Source organism: Portunus trituberculatus, chromosome 3 (assembly GCF_017591435.1).
Source record: "Portunus trituberculatus isolate SZX2019 chromosome 3, ASM1759143v1, whole genome shotgun sequence".
Classification (NCBI taxonomy): Eukaryota; Metazoa; Arthropoda; class Malacostraca; order Decapoda; family Portunidae; genus Portunus; species Portunus trituberculatus.
In genome coordinates, this window is record NC_059257.1 from 3,866,870 (window position 1) to 3,874,369 (window position 7,500).

Genomic DNA, 7,500 nt, shown 5'->3' on the forward strand with positions numbered 1-7,500 from the left:
AAGAAAGAGAACTATCATTACAATTTTCTCTCTCTCTCTCTCTGGACTCCTTCCTCAGCCTTGGTTGGGGACGGACGCACTGCTCCCCCTCTCTGTACGCAGACAAGTTCGTGTCACCACTATATACCCAGGGCGGGCGGCCCTTCTGAGAACACCCCCCCACTGTAAGGGAGGCACAAGGCACCTCCAACCTCAGCGTGGGTCCCCCTTGCCCATAGGACAGGAGAGCATCAACCTCCAGCCTTATGGACGAGGAGCACCTTCGCCCCCCGGATCCACCACCCGACGACGACTCTGCTTCACAACGGACCACGGCACCGAACCTTCCCACCTCTGCCAACACGCCCATCACAGAGGCCCACCTTCCTCAGGCCCAGATAACTCCTACTTCATCTACAAGCGCCGATGTCACGCCTAGCACTACAACACCAACTACTACAACCTACGTCACCCTGGAGCCCTACACAAGACAATCAGGACAAAGCCACAAACAGAAGTTCCGTCCCCTCTCGAACCTCTCCTCACTCTTTGATGACGCCACATGGACAAAGTTCTTCCTGATACCGTCCTCATCCACAGCCGGCGACGACGTAGACCTCAGCACCCGCCTACTACGACAGGTTGGTCAGAATGTAATCTTTCAGTCCCGCGAAGACGGCTCCCGCACGGTGACAGTCCAAAACGAAGCCCAGGCCGAAGCCATGCAACAACTTTGTGACTCCGCCGGACGACCCATCGAGACCAACAGAGATCCACACCTCAACTCAAGAACAGGCACAATCCTTATCCCTTACAACATCAGACTTGGACCATCCTTTGAGAACTGCGCTCCGAACATCAAAGAAAACCTGGAAGCACAAGACCTGCCAATACTATCAGTGCAGTGCTACACTATCCCTCCCAGGAATCAACGCACACAAGCAGCGCGCATAGCAAGAGTGAGCTTTGACTCAAGAAACCTGCCCGACAACGTCATCATAGGCGGCCGACGACTGACGGTGAAACCTTTCATCAAGCAACCCCGACAATGTAGCAACTGCTGGAAGTTTGGCCACCCCAAGAAATATTGTAGATCTACGCCTGCCTGCCCGGAATGTGTCTCACCGGAACACACAAAGGACACCTGCACCGCCACCACTTTTACCTGTCCGAACTGCCATGAACCACATCCAGCCTTCAGCAAACAGTGCCGGTTCTACGCCTACCACTACAAAAGTCATGCAACTTCAAACCGAAGAAGGTTACACATTACGCGAGGCCCGTCAACAAGCTCGCCGTCTCGGCTTCAACACCGCCGTAACCTACGCCCAGCAGCTGCGCAGTACGCATACGCCCAGCTCATCATTGCCCCCCGCGTCCCTCCTCCATCTACCGCTCCTCTTCCAGCCTCTGACTCCTCTACTATTTCCCTCCTGCCAGTATCAAACCCTTTCGCCATTCTCAATTCTACCCCCTCCCTTTCATCTGCCCCTCCCTCTCATCTGCTTCCTCCCTTTCATCTACGCCCCACGCCTTGGCTCCACGATCACCGAAACATAAGCGTAGACGTCATTCTAAACAAGAGGATAGGGACCACGATCCCACTGACTCATTTAGTACAAGACCTCAAGGAACTCCTCACTCTGCTTCGGAACCTCCACGAAGCCCCGCCAGGCGCCACCTCACCCAAACCAAGTGTTGCACTCCAAGTAACCTCCAAACCAGCCCTTATGTAGATCTCCCAAGATGACTGTTCCGGAATTTCAAAAGTAGAGATGCTCGCAAACTACCCACCTCCTTCAACCGATCATTCAGCCGCTGCCTCAGACGCTCCTCACGTGACTCCCCGAAACACTCGCCAATCTGACTGCCATTCTGCCCCTACTAGTGATCACGCTGCCTATACACCGACAGACTCCCAGATTGACTTCCCTGCCCACACACAAGATATGGCTCACCTTCCCCTATCCCTCTCCCTTCCCTCCCCCGACGCCTCTCTTTTCGACTCTCCAATTCTTTCTATGCAACCATCTCTTCCCTCTTCACAACCCTAATTCAGTGGAATATACGCGGCCTACAAGCTCAACGACAAGCACTTAGCTACCTTATTTCCTCTCATAACCCTCAAGTCATTGCTCTCCAGGAAACACTCCTACGCTCCCCTCACCCTATCCCATTCCTGGTTTTACCTTTGTTGGCTCACCTCGTTGGTTCACTGTCTGCTCACTTTACCTCTCTCCTTCTATACCCCTCGATACTGAAGCTTTGTCTTCCCTTAACCGAGATCTACCCCCACCTATCCTCCTCCTCGGTGATTTCAACTGTCGACACCCCCTCTGGGGCGACACCCTCCTCTCCACGAGGGGGCGACTCTTTGAGACGTTTTTAGACACCTCGGACCTCTTCCTGCTCAACTCCGGAACTACTACACACTTTGATCCACGAACCCGGTCCCTCTCCTGCCTTGACTTGTCTTTATGCTCCCCTACCCTGTCTTTGGATTTTCACTGGACCGTCCTGGAAGACACTCTTTTTGGTGATCACTTCCCGATCAAACTTACCCTTACCTCTACCTGCACCATCCCCCGACCCCCTAAATGTAACTTCCGTGCAGCAGATTGGCAGCTTTTTGCCACCCTTACTTCTGCCACTCTGTCACCATCCTCCTTCCCCTCCCCTCAAGCTCTCCTCACGTACTTCTCAACACTTGTGCTCAACGCAGCCCCCATCGCCATCCCCCGGTCATCCCGTCCTCTCTCCTCTAAATCAGTACCCTGGTGGACGCCTGAATGCCAGCGTGCCCTTCGCCTTAAACGGGCAGCCTGGAAGCGCTTCTGCCGCCGCCAATCCACGTCCGATGCAACCAGCTGCCTCATCGAGTTTCGTCGTGCATCCGCCATCTTCCGTTGCACCACACGCCAAGCCTGCTCACAGAGTTGGAAATCCTACGTCTCGCACATCACGTCAGACATCCCAATTGCAGCAGTCTGGTCTCGCATCAGATGCATCTTTGGCAAGCACGTGCCACCGCCAGCCCCAGTTCTCATCATGAACGGACGTTAAGTAGCCGAGCCCACAAGGTAGCCAATGCATTAGGCCAGCATTTTAGTCATATCAGCACCGGCTCTCATCTCTCTCCTACCTTCCGTCGCCTAAAGTCTACCTTAGAATTGATTCCCATCACCTTCACTTTGCACACTACTGGTGCCATTAATGCCGACTTCTCCCTCCGTGAGCTGTCTTCCGCCCTGCAGTCGTGTGGCAACACCAGTGAGGGCCTCGATGGCATTCACTACAGCATACTAAAGCACTTGCCCCCATGCGCCCTCTCCTCTCTCCTGGCCTTATATAATAGGATCTGGACCACCGGCTTCTTCCCGCCCGAGTGGCGTAAAGCCATCGTTCTCCCCTTCCTAAAACCAGGCAAAACCGGAAGCCACCCATAGGATTACCGTCCCATAATCCTAACCAGCTGTAGCTGTTAATGCAAAGTTATGGAGAAAATTATCAACTGACATCTTATCTGGCACCTTGAGTCACACAACATTCTATCTCCTCTACAGTTCGGGTACCGCAAGAACCGTAGCACCCTGGATCCACTCCTCCGCCTAGAACACTTCATCCGCACCGTCTTCTCTCGTCGCCATTCTGTCATCGCTGTATTTTTTTATACCTGGAAAAGGCTTATGATACAACATGGAAGCACCACATTCTTCAAGTACTACAGTTCCTCCACTTAGATGGCAATATTGGCGTATTTCTCCAAAACTTCCTCTCTCACCGTTCTTTTCAAGTCCACCTCAACTCATACTTCTCCCATGCCTTCCCTCAGCATGAAGGTGTCCCGCTAGGCAGCATCCTCAGCACCACTCTCTTCCTACTAGCCATTAACGACATCATCTCCTGCCTTCCACTTCTAGTTTCTGCATTCCTATATGTTGACCTCGCAATCTACCCAGCAGACTCAAACATCCCACTCCTCCAAACCCGCATCCAGTCTGCCATCAACGCCGTCTCCAAGTGGACCACCGATAACGGTTTTCGCTTCTCTCCAAACAAATCCTGTGCCATGTGCTTCACTCGATCTCGCACCATCCCACACCCTCCACTCTCCCTGTGCGACGCTACCCTCATCTACCACCACTCGACAACTTTTCTCGGTCTTGTTTGACCATAAATCCCAACACGCCACCGCTGTCCACGTCTACACAGATGGATGGAAGATGCCCACTGGTGCTGGCTTTGCTGTCGTGTCTGCCTCTTCCTCCCTCCAAGGCACCTTATCCTCCCTAGCCAGCATTCTCACTGCTGAACTCTATGCCATTCTATTTGCCCTTCAGAGTTTCCTCCACCACCCCTTCTCATCTTTTATGATCTTTTCAGACTCGCTCAGTGCCATTAACACATTACAGTCACTCACCCCATCGCACCCGGTCAGCACAAGGATCCAAGAATGGTTGTTCCGTCTTACCACCCGCAAGAAATATGTTAGATTCTGCTGGGTTCCAGGACACGTTGGCGCCTCAGGCAATGAGCGTGCCGACTCCCTCGCCCGCTGTGCTGCCCTGACTCCCGGCAACTCCCAGCATCCCATCCCTGCCAATGACTGCTCCCCTACCCTTGCCACACTCTTCCGTGATTTATGGCAGTCTTCATGGGACCAACAAACCGAGAATAAACTCCACGCCATCAAACCCACAGTACTCCCCAGGTCTCTCACCTCTCACCGGAATCGGCGATGGGAAACCGCTCTTGCCCGACTTTGCCTGGGCCACACTGGTCTCACCCACAGTCACCTTGTGTGTCGTGACCCCCCACCTGCCTGCCCTCGCTGCCACTGTACACTTTCCGTCTCTCACATCTTCCTTGACTGCCCTGACACATACCCTCATCGTCAACCTGCATTCCCTTTCCTAGTCACCCTACGACGCCCCCACTACTTACTGATTTTCTGGGAGACTCCCCCACCTTCTCCATCATTAACATAATGACCTTTCTCACCACCCTCCAGCTCCTACAACACCTCTAAAACATAACACTAGTTCCTAGTGTCATATAGCCTTTCAGGCTTGGTGCTGGTACCCATTATAATTCATTTCAATTCAAATTCCCTTGACATAACAAAAAGAGAGATGAAAATGAAAAAAAGAAAGAAAAAGAGAGAAAAAAGGAAAGGAAAAGATGAAAGAATGAAAGAAAGAAAACACAAATCTAAAAGAAATTATAGATAAAAAGAATGAAAAGAGAGAAAGAAAAAGAAGAAAATGAAAGAAGAAAAGAAAAGAGAAAGAAAACACACACTTTATATAAAAATGCGAAAGAAAACAACAGAATTTTCTTGAAACTTACATGATAACCTAAAAATATATAAATCACACACACACACACACACACACACACACACACACACACACACAAGTAAATTCCCTTGACGATCATGTACCTAAAAAAAGTGAAATAAAAGTACCAATTTATATGACAACGTACAAAAATAAACCATCTCATTTTCTACACAATTAAAAAGAAGAAAAAAAAAAAACGCGTCAAAATTTCCTGAGTCAATGTAACATACCAAGAATTAAACACGAATATGTATAGAAGAAAAAAAAATGAAAGAAATGAAAGAAATGAAAGAAAAGAAATAGAAAGATATACGAAACAAAAAGAAAAGAAAAGGAGTCATATTAGAGGAATAAAAACATGAATCTGAATAAAAAAAAGAAAGAAGAAAGAAAGATAGATAGAAAAAAGCGAAAAAAATGAAAAAGAAAGGAAAAAAAGTAAAAAAAAAAGAGGAATAAAAAATTAATCTGTATAAAAAAAAAAATAAGATAGATAGATTGATAGATAGATAAAAAAAAAATACACAATTATGTCGACAAATTAGGCTGCGATGAATAACACAGCTCACTAAAACATCACCAAATATATATACGTACATTCTTATTAGATGTAAGAAATGAAACAAAAAGAAAAGGAAAAATTCTTATATTATCACTCGTAGAGAAATAAGAAGAATAAATTAATCTGTATAAATAAAAGAAAAAAAAGATAGAAAAACGTAAAAAGAAAGAAAAAAACCCAGTAGATCACATTATGTCGATACATCAATAATTATAATCACTAAAACATCAACAAATATATATACGTACATTTTTTTATATATAAGAAATGAAAAGAAAAGAAACGAAAGTCATATATTATCACTCGTGGAGAAATAAGAAGGATAAATTAATCTGTATAAAAAAAAGAAAGATACAGAAAAAAAAGTAAAAAGGAAAGAAAAGCAGTAGATTACATTATGTCGATAAATTAGGATATATAACAGATACATCACCAAATATATTTACGTATTTTTTTTTTTTTAGACATACGAAATAAGAAATAAGAATAAATGAATCTGTATGAACAAAAGAAAAAGAAAGATAGATAGAAAAAAGTAAAAAAGGAAAGGAAAGCAGTAGATTACATTATGTCGATAAACTAGGCCATCACCAAATATATTTACGTATTTTTTTTTTTTTTGACATACGAAATAAGAAATAAGAATAAATGAATCTGTATGAACAAAAGAAAAAGAAAGATAGATAGAAAAAAGTAAAAAGGAAAGAAAAACACAGTAGATTACATTATGTCGATAAATTAGGCTATATAACACATATACACCAATAATCACTAAAATATCACCAAATATAAATACGTACATTATTTCTTATATTAGAAATGAAAAGAAAAGAAAAAAAAATCATACATAATCACTCGTGAAGAAATAACAGGAATAAAAGAAATAGCCAGTTATGTGTGTGTGTGTGTGTGTGTGTGTGTGTGTGTGTGTGTGTGTGTGTGTGTGTGTGTGTGTGTGTGTGTGTGTGTGTGTGTGTGTTTGAGGTCCTTTTTGTCAGCTGAGTAAGCACGGAGGAGGAGGAGGAGGAGGAGGAGGAGGAGGAGGAGGAGGAAGAAGAGGAGAAGGAGGACAGGAATACGAGCTGGAAGAGGAAGAGGAGGAGGAAGAAGAGGAGGAGGAGGAGGAGGAGGAGGAAGAGGAAGAGAAGAAAGAGGAGAAAGGGAGAGAATAATGGAGTAAGGAAATATATAGACGATTTAAGAAAGAACTTACCTTGCAATATAGAATTACTGCAAAGAGAGAGAGAGAGAGAGAGAGAGAGAGAGAGAGAGAGAGAGAGAGAGAGAGAGAGGAAATTAAAATCGCACTCGAGGAAAAGTAAAAGAAAAGTAGGAAAAACAGAGAAGCAGGAAGAGGAGGAAGAGAAGCAGGAAGAGGAGGAGGAGGAGGAGGAGGAGGAGGAGGAGGAGGAGGAGGAGGAGGAGGAGGAGGAGGAGGAGGAGAAGAAGAAAGATATTGGAGAGAAGAGGAACCAGAAGATGGAAGGAAAACAAAATGCCTTGAGGAAATGAGAGAGAGAGAGAGAGAGAGAGAGAGAGAGAGAGAGAGAGAGAGAGAGAGAGAGAGAGAGAGAGAGAGAGAGAGAGAGAGAGAGAGAGAGAGAGAGAGAGAGAATG